The sequence below is a fragment of the Musca vetustissima genome, unplaced genomic scaffold, assembly GCF_032173495.1.
Source record: "Musca vetustissima isolate MV318-11 ecotype Yass unplaced genomic scaffold, APGP_CSIRO_Mvet_v1 utg2180, whole genome shotgun sequence".
Classification (NCBI taxonomy): domain Eukaryota; kingdom Metazoa; phylum Arthropoda; class Insecta; order Diptera; family Muscidae; genus Musca; species Musca vetustissima.
This window is the reverse complement of record NW_026887089.1, coordinates 420,209-446,543: the sequence shown is the minus strand read 5'-3', so window position 1 is coordinate 446,543 and position 26,335 is coordinate 420,209. Positions and strand designations below refer to the sequence as shown.

The following is a 26,335-nucleotide window of genomic DNA, read 5'->3' as shown; positions in this document are numbered from 1 at the left end:
CCATGGATAACCACCCTGGAAGGGAAAAGAAAATTGATAAGTTATTATTGAGGACACTCTGAATAGATGAGAAATTTCCTTCTATAGAAAAACCTCTGTAGATGAGGATTCTATCATTGGGAACAAATTTGACCTAACCAATAAATTAGGACAATTTGTTTTTTTAATTTTCTATAAAAAATATGTATTTTTTTATCGAAAACATATCCTCAGGAACTGCAGTGATCTGTTATTTATGGACAAAAAATATTTTTATATGCAGCTGCAGATTTTTTATTATATGAAAATTCTGTCCTCAGTTATTGAGGATGTTTACATAGAAAATGGCCTTCAATGACTAACTATCCTCAGCAGTACGGTAGAAATTTTTTCTTTAAAAAATAATTTTCTATAAAAATATTGTTCTATAAAAAACCTGTCCTTGTTTATATCCTATAAAAATTTCCCTCAGTAACTGCAGGAAAAATCTGTCTTGTGCATATATAGTCTGTAGAAAAGTAGCTGCCCTCAGAAGCTGATTCTTTATCCCTATGTGAATTCGATCCTCATTAGATGGGGAATTTTCTTTTCTCGAAAAAGAAATCTGTCCCCAATCTCTTCCTACCAACTGAGAGGTTCGTGGCCTTTTTACTTACTCTTTCTCTGGCTCTTCTCAAATCCTCCCAACGATAGGTTTGTAACGGTACAGGGGGCCTATCCGTGGCGGTTTGGATCAAGTACTTCTTCAGCGATTGATAATATTCCTTTTTACAATCTAAGGCTAATTTTTCGGCATCACTTGTTTCAGAGCCTTGCAGAGGTGGCAGAGAGTCAATGAAAAGTTTACGTTCAGCTTCTTCAGAAGCGGTTTGGGGCGTGGGCACCGTTACCAACTTCAAATGTTGTTCTGTGGGAGGTTTCAGACACGAAGCGGCTTCTTTCGTTTGCGAATCTAAAATGCTAGTGACTTCGGAAATTTGTTGATCAACAACCTGTGACAGCTGAGACTCGGTACGCAATTGGGCTCCGTCCACTTGATCTTCCTCTTCGTCGTTGCAATTTTGGGCAGTCTCAGTTTCCTCCGTGGTTGTATGTGTTTCGGAAAGTTCTTCTGATTTATTTACTTCCTTGACTAGGGGTTCGTCGGAACTAATTTCCTTTTCTTCTCCTTTTTCTTTTTCTTCTATGTCAAAGTTATCAGTCTTTTCATTGGAATTTTCCTCGATCTGTTGTTGGAAATTATTTTCCTTAAAAGCCTTTACCACTTCCTCTTCAATGTCCTGCAAAAGTTTTTCAGCTACTTCTTCAATTTCTGATTTATTGACATGACCAGCGGAATCACCATTGAGATAGGGTGTTACGGTTTCCTCAATTTGAGCAGCCTGTAGTAGGGCTTTAGTTTCCAAGATCTGTTCCACTGGTTGTTTCGTTACTACCTCAGCCGGTTCAACTTCTATGACAGAGCGTACATTTTCTTCCGTTTCAATTTTTGAGGTTCCTACTTTCAGTTCTTCCTCGGCCGGAGGCAATTCCTTAATACCCACACTTTCCTTATGAACGGTGGCTTCGTTTAGGGTTTCAATTAAATGAGATTCGATTTCTAAAACATTATCCTCGGGGCTAGGGGGTACAGAGGTAATGAAAATTTCCTCTGATTCTTTTTCTTGTTGCTCGAATTCGGGTGGATTTTCTGGAGTTGCTTGAGGACTAGGTGTTTCTATTTGAGGGCCGGGGGTAAAGATATCCCTTTTCTCGGATTGTTTTTCAGGTGTTTCTTGATGAGGGCCTGGAGTTTCTATTTCAGGACTGTAAGAGGTATTGGAGATAACAATTTCCTCTGTTTCTTTTTCCTCTTGTTCGAAATCTGTTTCCTTTTCGAGAGTTCCTTCTTCTTCGTCTTCTGTTTCTTCCTTTGGTGATGTATTGTTGTTAGTAGGGGCAGAGATGTTGCTGGACGGGAATACTTCTTCTGTTTCTTCCTCTTCTTCTTTTGTAGTTTTGGCGGGGGCGGTTTGTTTGATTATAATTGTCTTAGCTAAATTTTCTGTACTAGAACTACTGACTAGGTTCTTACGGCTAGAATTTGCATCGTCGTTAACATTGTCGTCGTTGTGCGTTTTAACGAACTCCTTCGTGGATTGTTGCGACACATTCACCGGGCTATTTTCATTGGCGTCTTTCTTTTGCTCGAACGGCTTTATCGCTGCTGGGCTAGCTTCCTTGATTTCTTCTGTGGCATTTATTGGACTAAGTACTTGAAGAATTGCGGGTTGATCGATTGAGATTTCATTGGATCCAGGTAATGACACTACAAAAGGGGGGAGATAGAAAAAAAAATATGTTAAAAATTTTTGAAAATTTACAAGAGGCAAACATACACAAAATTTAGTACATGTACTAAATATATATTTATTTGATATTCCTTGAACTTTTTGGTGTTGAGGTTACTTAAAAATACCAACAATACCAAATAGCAGGTGAGGTATATGATGATCACACTTATTTGCTCTCTGCCTCCCAGTAATGTGAGCGAGAGGAGAGAGAGACAATGTTCAATGCCGTTACACAGAATATATACTAGTCGTGGTACTGATATGATAGGAATGAAAACGATATAAAATATATGCATGATAGTGTTGAACAGGGTTGCCATATGACAGCAATTTAGCTGTATTTGTTATAGAGAATAATAGATCTATAATAACATTTCCGAGATCAGATTTTTTTGCCTACACCTTCAGGTCTATAGAAACAAATTCTTAAGTCTTAATGTGAAAAACGAAGGATGAAGAAATAAATTATTTATCACCTTGTGTTCCAAGTCCTCGAGATTATTTTTCAATATGGAAAAATTGTATCTAGACGTTGTTGTCTATGGAAAAAACACTGTTGTCTAAGGACTGAAATCTATTCTCAGGATTGAGAGCTTATGGAAAGACATGCCTCTGATTCTCAAATGTATATCTCAAGACAATGTTCTGATTGAAATCTTATTTATTATAAAGAAAAATAGGTCTACAATAAAATTTCCGAAGACAGATTTTTTTGTCTACATCCTCTGGTCTATAGAAACAAATTCTAAACTTTTAATGTGAAGGATGAATACATAAATTCTTTATCACGTTTTGTTCCAAGTCCTCGAGATTATTTTTCAATATAGAAAAATTTTATCTAGATGTTTTTCCTTAAAAAAAAAAATTATATTGTTCCCATAAAAAACAGTTGTCATTAATTTGTCGGCCAATCTGAGTTTCTTGTTAATTGTTTTTGTTGTTGCTTTTGGCAAATACGTTCATAGTTTTTAATAGCTTCTGTGATAGATATTAAGAATTGTCTAAAAAAAAAAACTAAAATCCATTATTAAATTAAAGGGGCCTAGCTAGTATTTGTCTATAATATATCCTGTTTACATGGCATGGTCTAACACGTCAGTACAGGTGCAGATGTAAGTGGATATTACAGTGGCTCCAAGAAAATAAAAAAAAATTAAATTTATTCCACAAAAAATAAACGATGTCCATTATTTTTTTCTGAATCCCTCAAAAATATTTAAAAGAAGATCCATGGTCCCGGATTGGCCTTCAAAAAAAAAAAAAATATATATATATATATATATATAAACGTTAACAAAATATTTAAAACAATATTTAAAAAAGGCTTCCAAAAGTATTTAAGAAATATCTACGACTTTGGTATGCCTTCAAAAACTATTTATCAAAAATAGAAATCCTTAAAGAGCTATGCAAATTTTAATTTTTTGTTTTGACATCTTTGATAAATAGACGGATCTGGACATATCGAAGAATAACACTGTGAGACAATATCGAAGTCATGATCTGGGGTGAAAAATTGCTATTCTGGATTAAAGGCCTTGGTGAGTATATGAAACTCTAGAAGGAAAAATTGGCCAAAGTTCGGAAATATCTGGTGATCATTTTTTGCTGGCGACCCTACATGAACGGAACTACAACTACCACGGAACTCTAATTTTTACACGGATGTTTATTTTGAGCCTTGTCAATATTTCGTGATATTTGCACCCTCTTGACCGATTAAAGATCAACTTCTTCCTTACACTGAAATATTTTCCGAATATTCCTAATATTCAGTACAGCACTTCTAATTACTTATCCAGATTCCCTTCACCGTGGTTGTATTGTGATTTTCGGATTGTGTCCTATGTTTTATGTTCTCAGTCCCCTTCATCAAAAAATTATTATCTGATAATCACCCAAAAATATAGGCGTTGTCATTGACCATACATGGATACTCATGGAAAATTTCAAAGCGATCAGCGCTATATTTTCGCTCTCTAGTGTGATATTGCGTTACCAAATAATATCTGAATACGTAAGCACCTGTGAATATTTAAGTGTAACTCCCACATCCGAGTACATACGACAGTATAATCGGCATCAATTTAATGGCCAACCACTCTTCTTGGATATACTATTAACTTCTCGGGGTAAATATACGATTTAGAATACAAATTTTGTAATTTTTCGCACAAAAATCTGGGTCCATTTGACTCGCTAAATATTGACCAATCTTTATCAAAACAGTAAAAATTCGCTATGTTTGGGCCATAATTGCGGCCTCTGGAGAGACCAGAAAATCAGACAAAAATAAAGTTGTTGGTCCATTTCATTTCCTAAATATTAGCCGATCATTACCAAAAACAATAGGGGTCTTCATTGGCCAGAACCCATCCTACATGCAAAATTTCGTGAAGATTGGTCCATAACTGTGGCCTGTATCATGTTTACGAATTATAGGACAGTCGGACGGACGGACACACATGTCTAGATTGATTCAGCTAGTCAATATATGGCGATCGGTATACTTAAAGGTGAGTCTAGGACCAATATTTCGCGGCATTACCAACTCTTGGGGCTGCACAACGCTATAATAACCTGACAACATAGTTGTGTAGGGTATAAATATATATAGTTAGGCTAAAAAAAATTGCAAGGAAGAAAGAACCGGTTTTTTTTATTTTTGAACCGGATATTTAGATAATAAAACCGGTTTTAATACCTGATATGCATACCATTAGAAAGCTAATAAACAAATGCGCTAAATTTATTGAAACAGACTATTATCGGTTTCGTTATGTGAATATCCGGTTCAAAAACCATATATGTTTTTAGTATAAAAATTTAAATTTTCCACTTCATTTTTAATCGAAGTAATATGAATTGTTTGGCATCCTAGGTCTAGGGTTTTAATAGGTGCTGCTTATAACAACCCTGTGGATATTTAGAGGGTTGTATGTAACATTTTAAACTTTATTTGATTTTTTTTTTGTATTATGCTTCAGATAATTTTGTTTATTATCATCATATTTTTTCACTTTGAGTCACTGTACTCTATAAACTATTATTTCATTTCTTTTTGTTATTACGTTTTACAGCAAGTAATAGACAGAACATTCAAAATACAAAATCTTGTCGTTAATGCTTTTGAATGGCTCTTTTATTATAGCCAAATGCCGCCAAAGCAAGAGAACGAAAAAGAAACCAACGCCTTGCTTTCTCTCTCACACATTCACTTCGGAAGATGAAACAGATTTTGAATCTTGGCCAAAATGTATTATTGTTGTAGCAAAAACAAAAAACCGATACCGAAAAAAAAACACGGGGCAATTACGAAATTGTTTTCAATTTCCTCTCCATGTATTCAAGAGATTTTCAATTTTTTGACGTTTTTTTTCTTTTGGAATTTTATTTTTGTAATGAAAACAAAAATCTTTTGGGGACGAAAGACACTGATGACATTGTCATGTTGATAATACAAAACATACTTGCTAAAAATTGATTGTTTTTAGGGAAGTTTTTTTAATTCTTAATTAAAATTTTTTATTAGAACTTTGGAACTTTATCACCTTCTTGTAATCATCGACGTGTAATGAGTCACCAGTAATAATTCCAAATATGTTTTTCTTAAGCCGTTTTACAAAATCTCTTTTTTTATTTGCTTTTCAAAAGTAGACACTGAGCCTGAGTGTTAATTTGTTTTTTCTTAATTCACTTAGTAATTTTTTTATAATATATATTTTAGTATTTATTCTTAACTTCTTTTTATTATTTTTTGATTTTCGTTGGCCAATTTGAAATACTTGAGAAAACAATTCACAAACCGCCCGTCCGTACCGTGCAGATTTCAACTACTAAATTGTTAATTTTCTTTTTTGCTTGGTATGACCCCAAAAAATTATGTTTTCTGTTTTTGGGTTCTCTTTGTTTTAGTTGTGTTTCTTCTGCTCGAAGTTTTTCCTTTATGTCTATATATCTTTTGCGATTTAGTTGAGGAGCAGAACAATTGGCTGATTCTTGTCCCAAAAAATAATGATGATGATGATGATCTCCACCTCTTGCTAAATATTAACGGCAACAACAACAACAGATCATGCCACACTAGCTCATCTCCGCAGAAATGAGAGCAACTAATATTTTTCTTTAAATTGCTCCTCTTCTTTTTGTTTTTCTTTTTGGTGTTCTCTTTCGCTAATTTTGAAAAATGTTGCACGTCCACGAATTTTCCCTTTCGGTTGGCCCATTTTAAACTAAATATTATTTTGTTTTGTTTGATTTGTTTTATTGTTTATTTTCAAACAGCAACAACAACATCAAACATTGCATACGTGGCTGGGCCAATAAAATCAACCAACACTTGCCCTTTGGCCTTCGGCGGAATTGCTTTTATGTTCATTTTTTTATAGCGACACAGTGGTGTGAAGAAAAAAAATTATCTCTTAGGAGAATATACAGCAACTTTATAAAAACGACCAATTCGATGAAGTCGTCTTGGGGAATGATTATAAATATTTTCGTTCATATTATATTTGAATCAAATTCAAAATATTAAATTGATGTTAATCTGGTTTAAAAAAAAAAAATCTATGTTTTTAGGAAGCCCTTAAAATATATCAAATGTCGAAAAAATATTTTTAAAAATCCACGCTTTCAAATTAAGTTTTCAAACAGGATTTCACAAAATATTTAAAAATACCGACGTCCGTAAATGGTTTTCAAAAAAATATTTTGACAATATTTAAAAAAAGGCTTCCAAAAGTATTTTGAAAAAATCCACGACTTTCACATACCTTAAAAAAACTATAAAAAATCTAAGATTTTAAAAAGCATTGAGAATTTTCGTCTCGTTTCGTTTCGTTTCTTTTTTTTTTGTTTCCACATGTTTAATAGGCGTTTAAAATATACTTAAAAAACGACGTCCTTGGTGTGTGTTTAAAAAAGCTTGAAACCAATTTGCGTCCATAATATAAAAAAAAATATTTTAAAAACTCCAACCAGTGAGCGGAGCAATATAGTCGGACGGGCCGACCATACGATACGACAACAAACACGAACTCTTACTTTCTGCGGATGTTTATTTCGAGCCTGGGCTAATTACTTATCGAGATTCCCTTGACCCTGGGTTGTGTTGTGATGTTCGGCTTATGGCCTATAGATTGACTCGAAAAAAAAAAAACAGAAACAATTAAGTTTTCGGTCAACGTCATCCCAATTTTTTTATGTGATCATCACCGAAAATTATGGGAGTTGTCCTTGACTATAACTGGAACCTTTTCGAAAATTTTAAAGTGATCAGCGCTTTATTTCTGCCCTCTAATGTTAATGGGTTACTAAATTATATATGAATATATAAGCACCTTTAAAAATTTAAGTTAAACTCCCACATCTGAGTACATACGACAATATAATTGATATCAATTTAAAGGCCAACTACTCCTATGTCCTTCAGGAGTAAATATATACGCCATAGAATACAAATTTTGTCATTTTTCAAACAAATAATAATAAATAAATAATGATCGATCTTTATCAAACAGACATTCTTTGGCCCGAACCCCTTCTCCATGTAAAATTTCGCGAAGTTCGGGCCATAATTGCTGTCTCTGGAGCGACCGGAAAAACGACAAAAATTAAGTGTTTGGTCCATTTCATCCCCAAAAATTAACCGATCTTTACCAAAAACAATAGGGGTCTTCATTGGCCAGAACCCAACCTACATGCAAAATTTCGTGAAGATTGGTCCATAACTGTGGCTTGTATCATGTATACAATTTTTATGGACATACGGACGGACGGACACATGTCTAGATCGACTCAGCTAGTCGAGATATGACTTATGATCTGTATACTTAAAGGTGGGTCTAGGGCCAATATTATTCGGTATACTTAAAGTTGGGTCTAGGACCAATATTTTGCGGCGTTATCAACTCTTGGGGCTGCACAAAGGTATAATAACCTGACAACATAGTTGTGTAGCGTATAAAAAGTCCACTTCAATTATGGGCTTTCAGCAAATGTTTTTAAAAATCCAGACGTTTTAAAATTATTTAATTATTCAAAAAATAATAGTTTATTATAGACCCCATAGAAGGTCTAAAAAACAAACATTTATCTATAGCAATCCCTTCACATTTTCACTGTACACCAATCTCTTAATGTTGTTGTTATTTTTTTTTTCTTTAATAATTTTCACTTTTTCATAGTCATAAGTTAATTTGGGTGTTTTTTATGAACTGAGAATGTAGCAAAAATACACACATACGTATGTGTGTAACATCACCACACATAGTGAATGAGAGCAAAGATATTTTGGCGCACAAAAAAAAAGACACCGACGAAAAATCAAATTCTCTTGAGATTCTTTAGAATTTTTTTTTTTAACTTTTGTCAACGATGATGACCACAACAGACACCGCTTTCATATTTATCTAGAACAACATTGGGCAACCAAAACAACCATACACAACCAACTACATATCGCTCAACATACATACACAAAAGTCAAGTGATTTTTTTTTTTTTTTTGTAGTTTTCTAAAATTTTTTTTTTAATAAATTGATTTGGTACACACGCATTTGTATTTAAAGCAATTATTGTGCGGATTGTGTCTTTCGTTGCTTTCACACATGTTTGAGGTTGTGTCGGTTGTTTTGTTTTTTCTTTTCTTTCTTTTGCCATTGATAAAATTATTAAAAAAGCAGACACTGTCCCAATTTCATAGCCAATATTTTTTTGTGTTCATGTCTTCACATAATAATTAAATATTGAAATTGTAACAGACACCTAGCAGACATCAGAAGCATGCGTCTGCGTGTGTGTGTGTTACGGGATTATGAAAAATTGATCTTGCCATTACAACATCCCTTGTTACGTATACGTGTTATGTTATGGCCACTTGTCTGCATTTAGACATCACTCATACGACGTCGCGACGTCGACATCATCCCATTGATAATTGTTGTGAATAATAAATAAATCACATATCAATGATTAGATGGTGGATAGAAGGAGGGGAGAGGGTCGATTAATTTTTTATTTAGGTGTGCATTTTTTCATTCATAATTTTTGTAAAAGTATTTTAGAAACAAAAAAAGAGGGATTTTTGTTTCAGAGAAATATAAAATTTAGAAGGTCATACTGAAGATAATATATCTATATATAACGTAAAGAATATGTTATGTTCAAAGAAGGCCCATGTGAATATAGATAAGAGACCTCCTCTAAATATTATCGACGTGAAGTCTCCTACGAAGAAGAAGACATAATGAAGAATATCAAAATATTCACTGATTACACATTTTTCATTAAAAAAATTAAGGAATTGATGGCCATTAAAAATGTGCTGATTGTCACCCTGATTATTTTTTAAAAACGATCCTGAAAGTTCTTGAAAAATCACCTTTACATTTTCTAAATAGAAATGCAGGTCATTGAAAGGATTTATGATACCCTACACAACTATGTTGTCAGGGTGCTATAGCTTTGTGCAGCCCCAAGAGTTAGTAACGCCGCGAAATATTGGTCCTAGACCCACCTTTAAATATACCGATCGTCATATCTCGACTAGCTGAGTCGATCCAGACATGTGTGTCCATCCGTCTGTCCGTTTGTCCATTATAATTTGTAAACACGATACATGCCACAGTTATAGACCAATCTTCACGAAATTTTGCAGGTAGGAAGGGTTTTGTCCAATGAAGACCCCTATTGTTTTTGGTAAAGATCGGTTAATGCTTAGGGGATGAAATAGACCAAAAACATAATTTTTGTCTGATTTTGCGGTCGCTCCAGAGGCCGCAATTTTGGGTGAAACATCGCGAATTTTTACATGAAAAAGGTCATCGAGCCAATGACTAAGTAAACCTGTTTTGATAAAGATCGATCAATATTTGCCGATCAAATGGACCCTTTGTGTGAAAAATTAAAAAAAAAATTGTATTCTATAGCGTATAAATGTACCCCTAAAGGTGGGTGATTGATACCAACTTTATTGTCGTATGTACTCTTAAATATTTTCAGGTTCTTACGTATTCAGATATTATTTAAAAACCCATTATAACACTAGAGGGCGGAAATATAGCACTGATCGCCTTAAAATGTTCCATGAGATTCCAGTTATGGTCAAGGACAATCGATGATAATTAGATTATAATTTTGGGATGAAGTGGACCGAAATCTTATTTTTTTTAATCGATCTATAGGCCTCAATTATAAGCCGAACATCACAACACAACCCACGGTGAAGGGAATATGGACAAGTTATTAGAAGGACCGTACTGAATACTAGTAATATTTGGTGACCTCCAGTTGGTCAAGAGAGTGCAAATATCGCGGAATATTGTCCAAGCTCATTATATAGAAACACAGAAAGTAATATTTTCGTGGAAGTTGTGTAGGGTGTCATATGGTCGGCCCCGTCCGACTATACTGCTCAGCTCACTGGTTTTTTACGTTGACTTAATAGGCTTTCCAAAAATATATATATTTTTTAAAAATCAGCTCCTTGATAGGCCTTCATTATTTTAATTCCAAATTTATGATCCACTCCCTTGGAATGCCTTAAAAATAATTTTTAAGGCTTTTTTTTACATTTTTATAAAGAAATCGAAATTGAAGGAGCTGGATAAACAATTAAGAACCCTTAAATAGACTATAAAATTGTTCTAAAACTCTATTTAGTCAAAAATTATTTTTTAAAAAAGTCTATGTAATGCACCCTAATAATCCATGAAAAAAATGACTTTAAAAATTCACGCAAGAAGCCCCTAAATTCTTAACAAATATTCTTTCAAAATATCATGCTTAGTGTCCATCAATTATAGTTCAATTTAAAATGAGGCATTTAGAAATGTTCTCTAGAAGTTTTGCTGTTATTGACCTTTCATTATTTGTCTTAAAACTTTCAATGTCAAGGTCAGATTCTGGAATACTTTACCATTCAAGCATGATCGGCTTTTTATGGTTTCTATTCAACTACCCAAGAGGAAAATACATTAACTAGAACAAATCATAATCAATCATGCATTAAGCAACATAAAGAAAAAAAATCTCAAACGTCAATCCGACGATCGTGAATATGAAATAAGAATACCACGACATCATCATCATCAGGTATGGATATGGAAATGGTCGGTCACACATGACTAATTGGCGGTTCTGCATCAATGGAGCCACAAAAAAAGGCAAGACGCCGCTAAAAGAACACTTTTTCCAAACTAAATTCTAAAACTTGGCACATTTTCATTTTTCCTGAAATAAGTTGCTGATATTTTGTTGTTATTGCTTTCTGTTTTTTGCATAACTAATGTCAATATTTTATTTTTAGTGGCGAGAGAAAAAAAATAATGAAAAAGGCCAACAATCACGTTTTGAAAATTACGTCAATTTTGTTTCAGAATTTGAAATATGAAATCATTTTTAGAATTTTTATTTTTTTGTAATTAACATTTTAAGATGCACTGAGATGGAAATCTCGAGAAAAAAATATTTTTATTAACTAAGAAATAGAACCTGTCACCAATAAGCCACCACCAAAGTGAGATTATAAATGAAACTCAATTATCAGCATCTTAAACTAGAATCCGTATTAAATTAAATATTTTTATTTAATTTGAAAACATAAGGGAATTTCAGAGATGTGATTTTTAACACAACATTTTTCATATATGGTTCTAGGAATCGAATATTTTGTTACAGATCACTGAAACAAGTTTTTTTTTTTATTTTTTTATATCCATAGTTTATATCCATCGTTCGTAACCACAACTCACCATAATTATTAACAACACTAAAGAACATATAAATCATAATTTTTTATTTTTTCTTTTCAAATTAAAACAAAAATAAAAAATTGAAAATGACGATAATTGTGATGGAATTGTACCGAACTCGGCTTTGACGACATATTTACAGGAAGTGCGAGGGAATGATTTGATTTGTTGTTGTTTTTTTTCGTTTCGTTTGTTGTTTTTTTGTTGTTGTAATTTTTCCAATCCAGAAAAAACTATGCAAAATTTATTTTTTTTTCACGACATCTTTACCGTTTAATCATGCTTTACGAACTAATGTCGAACGGTTGTTTGTAAGCGCGCAACGCTCTACAATAAGAAGGCAACTAGAAACAAACCAAAAAAATAGAAAATAATCGGCCCAATAGCCGACGACAGCAGCGGCAAATAAACAAAACAAACAGCAACACCGCTATCAACATTTGTGTGCCACCAACAGCAACAGTATCAGACAACCGCCCGCCCCCCTGCTACTACCACCCCTGATATCTGCTAGTCGTAATGGTAGCAGCAATAAGCAGTCACTCGCCGTCATAATCAGCAAATACTAGGAGGTACTGCTGCGGACCTTGTTGTTAGTATTATTGTTGTTGTTATTGTAACTGTTCGCTGTGCTGTTGTTGTTGCCGGTCGTAAAACGCCAAACAATCGTTATTTGTTCATTAAAAAAATAAAACCCTATTCTAATTAATTTGTTTTAAACTATCAGTGAAACGAGGTGGGTCTGATAAGTTTAAGCTTTGTTAAATGGCCATGAAAATTAATTAAAAATGTGTCAAGTGACTTAAGAAACCAAAATTTGATTGACAGATGACTTTTAAACAATATTTATAAAAATGATTATTCTTAAAAAAATATATTTTTGTAACTAAAAATTTTATTTATATGTCCACGTCCTTAATGGCCTTCAACAGAAAAAACAGCCTTGAGAGGCTTCAAAAATATTTCATTACATATCTAGGTCCAAGGCAGGCGTAACAAATATTAAATAAATAAATATATTTTATTGGCCCTAGACCCACCTGCAAGTATAGCAATCGTCATATTTCGAGTAGCTGAGTCGATCCATTTTTGTCCATTATAATTTGTAAACACGATACAGGCCACAGTTATGGACCAATCTTCACGAAAGTTTGCATGTTGGACCGTTTTTGGAAAAGATCGGTTAATATTTACGCGATGAAATGGACCAAATACTTAATTTTTGTTGGGTTTTCAGTTGCTCCAGAGGCCAGAATTATGGCTCGAACGTCTCGAAAATGAACATGCAAGAGGGGATAAGCATGCCTGTTTTGATAAAGATTGATCAAAATTTAGCGGGTCAAATGGACCCTGAGGTTTTTTTGCGAAAAATTACAAAATTTGTATCCTATGGCGTATATATTTACTACTGTAGGACATAGACCCGAAAAGTTGACAGAATATCCAAGAAAAGTGGTTGACCGTTAAATTGACAACAATTATATTGTTGTATGTACAGGTGCCTACGTATTCAGATATTATTTAGTAACCCATTACCACATTAGTGGACGGAAATATAGCGCTCATCGCTTTGAAATGCTCCATGAGGTTGCAGTTATGGTCAAGTACAACGCCTATAATTTTCGGCGATGATCAGATAAAAATATTGGTATGAAATTGACCGAAAATTTGATTGTTTGTGTTTTTTTTTTTCGAGCCGATCTACAGTCCACAATTATAAGCCGAACATCACTTCACTCACAACCCACGGTTAAGGGAATCTGGACAAATAATTAGAAGAGCTGTACTGAATATTAGTAATATTCGAAATATATGCCAAGGAAAGAACGAGGTAATGTTGACCTCTAATCGAGCAAGATTATGCAAACATCACGAAATATTACCCATGCTCTGAATAAACATCCACAGAAAGTTAGAGTTCCGTGGTAGTTGCGTAGGTCGGCCCCGTTCAAATATACTGCTCTGCTCACTGGTTAAATAATGCCTTTAGACCTCCAAAAGACCTTGAATTTCCTTAAAACATCTGCCTTAAAGACATTCACTCTCGTTTGAAGTCTTATTACAAAATATTAAAAAATCCTTCTTTACGGCTCAGCATTTGTCCTAAAGGTAATTTAAAAACACACGTTTGTGACCTGGTAGTTCTTGGAAAATATCCTTTGAAATTGTAAAAAAAAATATTCTTAAAAAATCCTCACTTTTGACCTGATAGAAATTATTAAAATTTTAGTCGGGATTCGGAAAATTACATCTGTTAGTCCTTCTCTTTTGCGAATGGCGGGCACGATAACTCAAAAAACTAATAACCCAATCGATTCCAATTTTTTACACGTTTCTCTGTGAGTGTATAACTATAGTATGAACTAGGATAAAGCCAATCGGTGAATTTTTTTTTTGGTTTTTGGTTAAAAATCGGCGATTTTCCAAAATTATTTTTTTAAAGGTCCGCCATTTTGATAATTTTAGTTCATACCAGAGCCTGACATGTACTCTTTTGAACACCGTTGGAATTTTCGAAAATCGGCGATTTTCCAAAATTATTTTTTTAAAGGTCCGCCATTTTGATAATTTTAGTTCATACCAGAGCCTGACATGTACTCTTTTGAACACCGTTGGAATTTTCGAATTCCGACGTTCCAGTGACGTTCGAATTCCGACGTTATCATGCCCGCCATCAAAAATAAGGACTTTTCTTTAATTACAAAAAACAACAACAAAGCAAAAAACAACAACAATTTTTTTTTGTAAATTATTTTTCTTTTCTTTTAAATCTTCAAATGTATATGTGCAAAGTTACAAACCTTAACAAGCATTGGTATTGATTTACCAGCCCATTGAAAATCTTGAAAAATTAAAATCGAGAAATATAAATATATTTTTCCTTTCCCACCCACAAATTATTTACCGAACCTCGTATTCGATTGTGTATTTTTGCCTGTCATATGATTTTTTAACTTTTGAGAACGCAAGAGAGTGGAATTTGTCCAACGCGGTAGCAGAAGCAGGCAGCAACACAAACAACGGACAGCGACTGGTGTCAATGACGGCAGTAGCCGCTGCTACTACAGCAGCAGCAGCAGCGGGCAATAGCAACAGACGAAACGTAACCAAACCAAACATTTGCATGTCGTATTTATTTGCTGTTGATGATTGGTTTCCAATAATTGTTGTTGTTTTTGTTGTATGGAATTGCGAAAGCCATTCATGTGTGACCATTCCAGACTAACACCAGAGGAGGAAAATTGTTTTTTTTTCAGGTTTTCTTTTTTTCAATCTCTATTATTACACAATTTTTCAATTAAGAACTGTTTCTAGTTTTTTATTTGAAAATTGTTGATGATGATGATTTTCATTAAAAATAATTCGTGTATACAGTTGAGTAGTGGTCTTAAGGCAATTGATGGCAGGCTATGGGCTTGCCTCCGGGAATTTGTGTAATCAAGTTGTCTTCGAAAATAAACATTGTATTATAATATTTTGCAATTTATTTGATAATTATTTAATTAAAAAAAAAATATTTCAAAAATATTTTCAAAAATATCTCCCAGCTGTCCATATGCATGTATATGTGTCTGCTTGCCACATGTTGCATACATACATCGATGGTCATGTAGACCAATAATAATCTTGTGGCCAGGTTAAGAACGTAATTATTTTTTTACCCTTCACTTCACTGCACAATTAAATAAAATATTACACAATGTTGCAAAGCGGCTCCACACCATTTCCATTTTTGAAAATTGTGAACAACAAATTGAGAATATTATTTCGAGAACTAAAAAAATATATTTTTTAACTATTTTAACTATAGGACTGTCAAAGCTCTAAGCTAAATAGTTTTTATGAGAAATAAAATAACTTGAGCCCCGGAATTTAAAGCATATTTTTCAAGGACTATCAGAGCCTCAGCTTTGCATTTTTAACGAATTTCTTTAAGTGTATTTCATAGACCCTTTGATCTCCTGGTTTAGATTTTTTTAATTACGTGTTAACGAACTATAAGATCTCAAGTGACTTGTTTTAATATTTCGTGTTCAGGGTCTATCAGATTTCCAGTGGTGAATATTTGGGAATACTTTTTCGACGATTTTTAAATATTTTTTTCGATAAATATTAGAGTTATAATCGTGGACTTTTTAGACTATTTTTCGAGACATGGATCTCAATTTTTTAAGGACTTGCAGAGCATTGTCTAAGAATTTGGGGACTAACAGAGCCTTAGGTTTGGATTTTTAAAAATAAGTTTTTTTTTCGAGGACTACCTGAGCCCTGGCGATACATTTTTCAAGGACTAGCCGAGCTAGATTTTTAAGGAAATTGTTTCCGAGGTGTGAATTTATAAACATTTTTGTTCGGAACTTGGATATGCAAGAACATATTTTTCTCGAGGACTAGCTGAGACCTAAGGATTGGTTTTTTCGAGCACTAGCCGAGCCTTAGACCTATTTTTTAGAGAAATTGTTTAGTTGATCGGCAGAAAACTAGATGTGAGATGCGGGGACCATTGGAGCTCTAGGCTTCAGTTTTAAAAATATTTTTGTTGAGGACTAGCTGAGCCCTAGTAATGGATTTTTTCAAAGGATAGCCGAGCTATAGACCTCGTGAGTTCTAGTTGTGAATTTTTAAGAATATTTTTTTTAGGGCTCTAAGCTGAACCCTAGTCTTTAAAGATTTTTTGTTTCGAGGACTAGCTGAGTCCTAGGGTTGGATTTTTTATTTCTCTGTGAAAAACCCGGTGAGAAGAACTATAGGAGATGAGTTCTAAGTTTGGATTTTTTATAAATATTTTTTCAAGACTTCGATTTTTGTGATTTTTTTGAAACTAAACTCTTAAAACACTTAAAATTTTTTTGGAAGAATATTTTTTGAATGGAGCTCTAAATGCCTGAATTTTTTAGGAATAAAGTATTTACGAATTTGTATCGAGACTTCTAGTCGTGAATTTTTAAGAATATTTTTTTTTTTTTGAAGAATCTAAATGTCTAGCAGAGCACTAGTCTTGGATTTTAACGATTTATTGCTTCGAGAACTGGCTGAGTCGTAGTATTGGATTTTTTCAAGGACTAGTCGAATTCTAAATTTTAGTCGTGGATTTTTTAAAATAATTTTTCGAGGACTCTAAATGTCAATTTTAGGAATATTTGTTGTAAATGATTATCAGATCTCAAGGCGTAGATTTTTAAGGAATTTTTTTCCAACACCTAAAATTCTCTGGTCTTGGATTGTATGAGCATTTTGGGCTTGGATTTTTAGGGTTTTTTGCAAGCTCTTTTTGTGAATTTTTAGAATTTATTTTTCGATGGCAATTTTGGCTCAAGGTTATTAATTTTCATTTTTTTTTTTTTTTGAGGGCTCGATTTTAATTTATTTTTACGAATATTTTTTTCGCGATCTATTAGAGCTCTATGTGAGGATATTTTAAAGCATTTTTAGAAGGCTATTAGGTGAGGATATATTTTTTAAGTATTTCTTAAAAAGTATTTTTTGATTTTAAAGAATATTTCTGCAAGGCCTATTCAAGCTCGAGATATCCGTTTTTTAATATTTCTTCAAGGACTTAATAAACTCTAAGCAAATATATTAATCGTTCCGACTTCCTGTTTCTTGAATTGCTATTCATATCCATATCCTCTTTTTTTATTTTCCTCGTTTCCTTATGTAAATGGTGTATTCTACAATAAATAACGGCATTACATATGTTTGTATGCATTTACAAGCAGCTATTTTAAAGCAAAGTCTAAGAATACGTCTTCTCCCATTGGCCCCTTCCACTCTTCCACTTCAGAATGAACATGTAATGCTGTTCGTGAATACACCAATAATTATGCGTGAACCCTGCTGTCACTGAACCAACGAACAAGTGAGTGAGTGACTGGTCGTTGTCCACTCACCCATTGCTTTTCAATTTGTCTTTTACTTTTTTTCTGTTTTCTTTTTTAACATGACAATTCTAAACATAGAATAATCGAAGAGAAAGACAAAAAACACACACATTCGAAATGAATGCTTTGGCTAAAAGCTTTTGGCACAAGGTCAAAACTATCAACAGCGCCACAAGCGGCAATAAGCAACTGGCCTGGCGTTAATGTTACCCACCATCAGCAGCAGTGGCAGTGGCAGCAGCATTAGGTTCTCTATCGCCACTACCAAGCACCGGCCAATATATCACAATGTATTTGTTGCGTTCAACGATCAGCCAGAGATATAGTTTGTCTGTCTATTAGTCAGTCAGTTAGTCAAGAAAGACCAGCAAGTGTCGGGTTTTAGTTGTCTTGTATCCATTTGTAAATAATATGGACAACAAAATTATAAATAATTTGTGGAATATTTGTGCAATATGTTTTTTAGTTTCATTCTTTCATTTGGATTTATTTATGGTTGTGTGTACTTAAGTTTTTTTATTTGAAAAATATGGAAACATACCAACAGCAGTTGGTTATATATTATTTTCTATAGGAAAATATTATTTTAAAAAATTATTTCTTTCATGAAATAAACCAATTAGGAACGCATTTTTAAGTACAATATTTTGATGACGAAATGAGTTCTAGGTTTAATTTTTTTGAATATTTTTTCAAGGGACAATCAGAACTCTATTTTTTGATTGTGGTGATTTTTGTGGAACTAAAATCAGAAATTTTACAAAGTCAATCATGTGTGCTTTTATGAATGAATGGACTTTTGTGAAGGATATCTGAGCTCTAGAATGCCTGATTTTTATACCCTTCACCACACTGTGGTACAGGGTATTATGTCTTTGTGCATATGTTTGTAACAGGCAAAAATAATCGAGATAGACCCAAGGTTCCTTTTGAGAATATGCATAGAATCACTTTCTGAGTCGATTTATGCATGTCCGTCCGTCCGTCTGTCCGTCTGTAGATGTTAAATTGTAAACAAAGTACAGGTCGCATTTATGATCCGAATTGGATGAAATTTGGCACAGCTCATTTGTTTGGCCCAAGGACGAACCCTATTGAAAATGGGAAAAATCGGTTAAGATTTAGATATAGCTCCCATATATATTTTCGTCCGATTTAATGTAAACGGTCCCTATATATCTTTCGATTTGCACGAAAATTGGCACAGCGTAATGAATTAGGTCTAGAATGATGTGTGTAAAATTTCATAAAAATCGGTTGAGATTTGGATATAGCTCCCATATATATATTCGTCCGATTTAAGGTAAATGGTGTACCAAAGCCCCTATATATCTTTTTGCACGAAATTTGGCACAGCGTAATGAATTAGGTCTAGAATGATGTGTGTAAAATTTCATAAAAATCGGTTCAGATTTAGATATAGCTCCCATATATATCTTCGTCCGATTTAAGGTAAATTGTGTACCAAAGCCCCTATATATCTTTCGATTTGCACGAAATTTGGCACAGCGTAATTAATAAGGTCTAGAATGACGTGTGCAAAGTTTCGTGAAAATCTGTTCAGATTTAGATATAGCTCCCATATATATCTTCGTCCGATTTAAGGTAAATTGTGTACCAAAGCCCCTATATATCTTTCGATTTGCACGAAATTTGGCACGGCGTAATTAATAAGGTCTAGAATGACGTGTGCAAAGTTTCGTGAAAATCTGTTCAGATTTAGATATAGCTCCCATATATAGCTTCGCCCGATTTTAGGTAAATAGTCCACTAAAGTCCCTGGAAATCTTTTGGTATAACGTACTGAATTAAGTGTAGAATGATGTGTGCAAAGTTTCGTGACAATCGGTTCAGATTTAGATATAGCTCCCATATATATTTTGATCCGATTTAAGGTAATTTGTGTACCAAAGACCCTATATATCTTTCGATGTGCACGAAATTGGGCATAGCGTACTGGCATTTGGGTCTATAATAATGTGTGCTAAGTTTCAGGAAACTCGGTTCAGATTTAGATATAGCTACCATATATATTTTTGCCCGATTGTTGGTAATTGGTGCACCAAAGTCCCTGGAAATCTTTTCATTTGCACGAATTTTGGCATAGCGTGCTGAATTAAGTCTAGAATGATGTGGCAAAGTTTCGTGAAAATCGGTTCAGATTCAGATATAGCTCCCATATATATTTTCGTCCGATTTTATGTAATTGGTGCACCGAAGTCCCTATATATCTTTCGATTTGCACGAATTTTGGTATAGGGTACGTTGGTCAGCTAAGTACTTCGCTTTGTTACAAGAGACATTGGGGTTTGAAAGGTTTTTTTGTATACAAGCAATAGCTTCTGGGGAGAATATCCCAACAAAAAACTAAGGGAACTTATGAGGATCAGTGGCGTGATCCGAAACTATAGTCTTACCTGCCTTACCCCTCGGCAATCAATGTCATACATTCCCCACTAATAGATAGTTGTTTTTTATAAAAACAAAATACAAATGGTATCCCAAATAAACCACCAACACTGCTGAAGTACTGAATTAAGTCTAAAATGATGTTGCTAAGCTGCGTGAATAGATCCATAGCAAGGCCGAATGACACAACGTACTGAAGTAATATAAATTAGTCTCTGGCAATTTTCCCTGAAATCGGTTCAGATATAGATATATAACAAAATCGCGTCGTCTGTTGGGATACATATGTAGAATATACCCAAAGTGGTGAAGGGTATCATATAGTCGGCCCAGCCCGACTTTACTACTTTCCTTACTGGTTTTAGAATGTTTTAATGGAGGGGTATCTAAGCTCTAAGTGCGTCTTTTCAGATTTTATTTCAAGAACTAGGCGTGGTGTTTATAATTTTTTTTTTTTCATGACAAAGATTTTTCATGGATTATCAGAGCTGTAGGCGTGAATATTTTAAAAATTATTTTTTCCAAGAACGATGGGAGATTTAGGTGTCTGAAAAAATTGCAAGGACTTTCTATGCGTGATTTTACACATATTTTTAAGGACAATCAGAGCTCTAGTTGTGCGTTTTTAAATAATCCAAAATGGTCTTTACACAAATGTCCTAAAAAAATTGCTTTTAGTGTTCAGATAGTCCTTATGAAATAGTCTTTAATAATTCCCGAAGGTCCTTACCAAATTTCCTTAGAGCCAGATATTCCTTCGAAATTATTCTTAACAAAAATTTTACATGAGGACCAGGGACAGTCCTTAATAAATATTGTTTAAAAAATCTTTAGCAAATATTTCTGTCCCAAATTCCCTAAAAATCCATTTTTGAGACCATGTTAGTCTTTAAAAATTGTTTTATTTTTTAATTAACGCTTGAGGCAAATATAGTCCTAAGAAAATATTTAAGACAAAAATTACACCTTTGGCCAATATAGCCATCCGAAAATATTCTTGGAAATATTCACGCTTGAGGCCCAGATAGTCCTTAGAAAATATTTTTCAAAGATCCGACCATAAGGTCCGGATATTCTTTAAAAAAAATCCTTTTTAATAAATTAAAAACAAAATATTCTTTATTCCGCTTTGAGACCCATAATAATAATTGGTAAACAATATTTAAGAATTAACGTTTAAAACTAAGACAATAATAAATTAATAAAATATCCACGCTTAAGGATCAGATAGTCCATACAAAATATTCGTTAAAAAATATCTTTGAAAAAATCACGCATTAGACCCGATAAAAAATAGACTTGAAAAATACTCTATTATGATCCGGAGATTCTCATCTCAATATTATTATTTAAAAAATGCGCTGACAGCCCTAAAAAAAATTTATATTAGGCGTAGATTTTTAATAATATTTTTTTTTTTTTTTTTTTTGTCGAGGATTTGTATTTTTTCAAGAACTTTGAATTTCTATGCCAAGATTTCGTTACGAATATTTTCTCAAGACGACGGTCAAATCACTAGGCGTGAATTGCTATCACTTAAATACATTTTTGTCACATGTTTAATTAAATTAATTCAAATATTTTCCTCGTTTCCAAAAATTATAAATAAATAGAAACAAATTTTGCTATATTTAGTTCTTTTGCTAATTATGCATAAAAACCAAAACCTGTTAGTCAAATTAAATAACATCGAATGCAACATGATTTCAATTAATTCACATCTAACAACAACGGCAACAACAAGCCAAACGTGTGGTGATTTACTATCCGGTTGTCATAATTCAGCAAATCGTCGGACTATTGATACTCTTCATTAGTCATAAACAAACCAACAAACAAATATCAAAATACAACAAAAACACCGAACCCCCAAAAACCCAAAAATAATAATAACAATAACAACACAAAAATCTAACATTATTCTAATTGAAGCTTTTAGCCATGACGCTCTAATGAGACCAGCCAGCATTTGGAAAGATTTATTTGGTTTGGCAGCGACGAAAGCCGATCAGCAATTTGACGTTTAAAAGAAATCAAAGTGTGAATTAACAAAAGTAGCACAACATTTGTTTAAATATATGTATGTATACTCATTGATGTTGTTTTTTGATCCATAGTTTTTTCGTTTTTTAATGCACAACAATAACAACAAAATCATATGGGTAAACATTTTTTTATTTTTGTCGTTGTTGTTGTTGAAATAGACCTCGTTTTAATTTGATAATTGAAATTTTGTGTCCACAATTAAAATTAAATAATGACCATTAATTGTATTTGATCCCGTGTAAACTTTGACTTCCAAGTGTAAAATTCGCATCGGTCTTAGACTTGGGTTTCAAAGAACAGTAGAACGAGCAACCACAAAAACTAAAAAAAAATAAATCATGACAACATGAAAGAATTAATTGTTGAAAATTACAAGCTCAGGGGTATTGAAGTGTCCGCAGTCCGAATACTTGTTTTTTCTCAATTTAAATATTGAACGAATTATGTGTGGCGCAAAGTCCGAACTATGTATTCAGTTCAAAGTTTGAGTTTTAAAATTGAACAATAATTTCAAATATGTTTTAGATTTTTTTTTGGGTAATTCAATTTCTGTGCGTGGACTTTTAGATTTTTTTCACGAGAATTAAGAGAACTTTGGGTGTTGGATTTTTATAAATATCCGCGCTTAATTTAGGTGGCTGAAAATTATTTTTAATACATGCACTCATCTTTTTGGTGGCTGAAAATATTTTTTTTTTTAATCCACGCTTATATTACTAGAGTACTAGAAAAATATTTCTAAAAAAATCCACGACAATTTTTTTTTTGGCTGAAAAAATATTTTAGGTGGACGACATTTTTTTAAATATCCATGTCGATTTTAGGCGTTTAAAAAATCTATGCCCATTTTATGTGGCTTATAAAATAGATATATATTTTTTTAAATCCACGTCTGAATGTTCTCCGGAGACTATACTAGCAATATTAGAGCACTAGGAGCGAATTCAAGATTTTTGAGGACTATTAGAGTTTCTCTAGGATTTTTTAAGATTTTTTTAAAGGACTATTAGAGCCATTTGTATTCCATTACAATCTGAATTATAGAGGATCAGGGCAAAGATATGCCTGTTTTGATACAGATCGGTCAATATTTAGTGAATCAAGCGGGGCTTTGAAAAATTGCAAAACTTTGTGAACAATTTTTTCGTTGGCGTTTATATTTACTTCTGAAGGACATAACCCGAAAAATTGATAATATATCCAAAAGGAGTCGTTGACCTTTATGTTGATACCAATACAAAGTGATCATGTTTTTATTTTATGACGTAAATATTCACTTTGGGAAATCAAGATTTGGAAAATATCGCAGGGTTAGAAAGTTGAGCTTTTGACCCATAATCGGTCAAGAGGGTACATATGGTCGGCCCCGTCCGACTATACTGCTCCGCTCACTGGTTATTTTTTAAAGTATTTTTTTTTCAGGACTATCAGAGCTCTGAGAATGGATTTTTTGGACGTTTTTTAAGATTTATCCGATTATTTTTAAAACTACTATAACAGAGATAGCTATCAGCCAGAATTTTAAGACGATTTTCTGAAGTCACCACTATGTTCGGTTCATTGCTGAGGAAGAAAAATCATTTTATTTTTGTGGGAGAAAAGAAGAATAAATTTGGAGATTGGAGACCATGCACTTTTTTATTGATGCAGCTGTAGCGACTAGGACCCAATCCTGGGCACGACACAGCCCTGAGAATAAATACATATGATGATGTTGTTTAGTATTACCATTAATACACTTGAGGGCGGAAATGTCACGGAATTTTGTCCAGTGATATTTTTCTAAAGCACCGTACAATTTGTGCTTTTGTTCCATTTTTAATATGCATTATTTACATTTTAAAACTATGAAGCTCAAATAATATATATATGAATATTAGTGCGGGCCAATTTGTATGGAGCCGAACAATTCGATTAAATCCAATCCATAGGATGATTCTATAGACGATTCTAAGCTACTTTGGTGAAGGAACCATAGGTCTATCTCGATCTTCGAGTCTCTCATTTTTCAAAAAATGATTTTTTTTCCTATAACATAATTTTGATTCAAAATTCGATTTTTTTTTATCAATTTTACCGAAAAACTTGTAATTTGTCTAGCGGTGGTCATAGGTAAAATTAAAGATCAGAAATGAATTTCTTGACTCCACACATAAAAAAGGCAATATAACGATGACTAATAAATAGAATTTTTAATCAAAATTATGTTATAGGGAAAAAAACTTTTTTTTTGAAAATATCGAGACTCGAAAATTGAGATAGACCTATGGTTCCTTCACCAAAGTTGCTTAGAATTGTCCATAGAATCATCCTAGGGGCTGGAGTCAATCGACAAAAAATTTGTTGTTTTTTTTTATTTATATTTTAAAAAAATCACTTTTTTGTTAAAATTTCATTTACAGATCTCCATCAGAGCAAAAAAAAACTGCAAAAACCATGAGGTAAATATTTGAATTGTTTCCATTTCCATTATAATTCATCTATAATTAGTTCAACATATTTTATATGGAAACTAAAATTTCTTATAAAATATGCGGAGTTATATTTATTTGAATTATTCAAATATTTATATTTTTCAGAATCATTTTATATTCCAATTTTATTTTGTGAGATCATAAAATTTTCCTATAAGGAGTCCTTGATGCTATTAAATACACTTAAACTATAAATAATCCGCCCTTAAATTCAAAATATTTCATGATCCACCTTTAACTTCAACAATAGGTTCCACATCATAATACGAATTAAACTGAATACACTTTGTTCAATACTTACATTCAATAATGTTCAATAATTTTGTTGTCGGTTTTCAGGATGTCATTTTTAGTTTCATTTTGTAATATTTTGATCATTAAATACCTTAAAACTAAATATAAATAATATGATACTTAAACATTTAAATGATTATGTTATTATTATTAATGAATGTCATCAATAAAGTGGTCTTTATTCATCTAAAAATATCCTGCTACGAATAGTGGGAGAGAGACAGACAGAGAGTGTGAATACAATGCACAAATTGTTTGAAATAATTCAACCATTTTTAGGCGATGATGAGATCAAAATGAAAATGCATCACATTCAAAAATATATACCTATGACGAGATATACAGTGAATTTCTTTAATACAGTGGACCGAGGTTAAATGGAACCAAGAATTTTTTTCCACGAACATTAAAAACTGTGAATTTGTTTGAAGGTTTATAACTTCATACATATTAACTTTTAATTTTCATTTTATTCCATTTCTGTGTAACCCTGTTCCACTGTATGTATATATGTTTGTCGTTGTGACACAATAATCAACATGTTTCATAAATGTGGGCCATTCCATACAAAAAAACCATTTCGATGAACACACAATTCATTCTAATTGAAAAGACAACATAAATGAAGCTGTGTCGGCTTTGTCGTTCATCATCATCGTTGGTGATGATGACGATGGTGACCAATGAGTGGACGATGTTGAACAATGAGTGGACAATTACGAATGTGTAACACGAAAACGCACAAAAGGATTGATTGATTCAATGATTTAATGAAGAAAATAGAGACAAACAACGGCGAGCATTTCAATTCTATGACAACAACAATAACTGATGAAGAAATGGCCACAACAAGACCGAGGGGCCGATCAGACCTCTCATATGGAGATGTTCTAATGAAGAACGAACGAAACAAATTACGACCACAAGCACATCTCAACTATGTTACAAAAAATTTAAATGATTCTCTGCTCTGGAGTGCACTGCACTTCTATGTAAATGATGATTGTTGCAACGTAGACTGACTTGGATGGCCTTAATCAAAACAAATCAAAGAAATATTTGTTGTCGTAACACTTTACCCATTACTGGAGCCATGCAAATTAAAAATCTCGCCAACGACGTGGCCGTATGATATGAAGGCGTCACATGGCCCATTGCTGCGGAAG

General features: G+C 33.1%; 2 protein-coding genes and 1 long non-coding RNA gene across 7 annotated transcripts in view; 2 read left to right on the top strand and 1 right to left on the bottom strand.

Annotated features, from left to right (window-relative positions):
* The window catches only part of LOC133334653 (pyrimidodiazepine synthase), a 220,473-nt gene that overhangs the window by 34,954 nt on the left and 159,184 nt on the right, over positions 1-26,335 (top strand). The window lies entirely within an intron of this gene.
* LOC133334648 (putative uncharacterized protein DDB_G0291608) overlaps positions 1-26,335 on the top strand; it is a 323,326-nt gene that overhangs the window by 260,039 nt on the left and 36,952 nt on the right. The gene's annotated exons all lie outside the window — the stretch shown is intronic.
* On the bottom strand, positions 2,204-26,335 carry LOC133334643 (uncharacterized). The gene is made up of 2 exons (XR_009754499.1): positions 26,249-26,335; positions 2,204-2,287 (listed from the first exon to the last, which is right to left on the bottom strand). It is a non-coding gene; the product is annotated as an uncharacterized LOC133334643 (long non-coding RNA).